We start from the raw sequence: 1,246 nt of genomic DNA, 5'->3' as shown, positions 1-1,246 counted from the left end.
TGAACTCGATAGACGGGTTGCTCTGACTTCCAGACCAGGGGATTTTGTCTGTTCTCACTGGCGTAACCCGATTGTGAAGTTCTGAGCGGAGAAGGTGAAGTTTTTGCTGCAGTCTTTTGGCAGCTCATCTCTTTACTGGTGAGCTCTAGAAGGTCGGAGCTCTGCCAGGATGGCCACTGTCACCGCTTTACCAGCGTGCTGCACAGCGAGGCGTAAATTCCAAACCAGGAGGTCTGAACTGCCGTGAATTTAGTGCCGCGCTCTGAGAAGCCTCGTGAAAAGTCTGGTGAGATGTCTTTGAGGTGGAGAGCTCCATGGAGCTCCTGTGTGTGGGAGAGATGCTACAGGTGTCTCCAACGTTTTCTGAGTGGGAGAAAATGAACTTTTATAACCTTATGTAAGGAACCTTCTGGGTTTTTTGTTATCTTATTTTTTTCTGTTTTTAAAGAAAAACACTCATTTATTGGGTATGATTGAGTTCCTAGAAGCCATAATCATGTGTCACTGACAGATCTGTCATCAAAGTGAGTGCTGGCAGATGGATTGCTCAGTCAAGTTTTCCCATTTCCTAGGCCATAAAGTGCAGATTTTGTGACTTTCAAGCCTCACAGTCTCATCGGTGAATCCTTTTCACCCAAGACGTTCTAGCCTGGATATTTTTCTATACCAATTAAATGTTATTTTATAGCTTAAAGTAGAAACCTGTCAGTGTTAACCTGTTCTGGTGCCATCTCTCAACACCATCCCTGTGGAGAGCCCGCTCGGGGTCTCACAGTCCATCCAGCAACATGAATTGTTTTAGGAATTTGTTGTTTACGAAGTCTGATGTTTGGAGAACGTAAATGCTATAAAGAACCCGACTGCCGCAGCTCTCTGTTCTTCCCTTCCCTTTCGCCGAGTTCTTCCCAGGCAGGTGGTTCTGTTATGCATTCACCTGTCGGAGGAACAGCCCCTCTCCCGGGGAAGGGGCGGTGTTCGGGGGGAACAGCCCCTCTCCCGGGGAAGGGGCGGCGCTCAGCGTGCGAATTGGTTCGTGAAACACACGAGTCCCGCTCAGCTCTTCACTGAGGGCAGAGGGCGGCTCCCGAGGCTCCACTATCAGTGTGTGTGTGCGTGGCATGGGGGGGGTGCCTGGCCTGCGCAGGACCCCTTCCTGCTGGCTGTAAAAGAGGGGAACCGCGTTTCCTCCCGCTTTTCTCCTCCAGGGACGCGCCGAGCGCTCCCGCGGAACCGTCCCCGGCGCCCG

Source organism: Buceros rhinoceros, unplaced genomic scaffold (genome assembly GCF_000710305.1).
Source record: "Buceros rhinoceros silvestris isolate BGI_N320 unplaced genomic scaffold, ASM71030v1 scaffold43375, whole genome shotgun sequence".
Lineage (NCBI taxonomy): Eukaryota > Metazoa > Chordata > Aves > Bucerotiformes > Bucerotidae > Buceros > Buceros rhinoceros.
Note: the sequence above shows the minus strand (reverse complement) of the source record.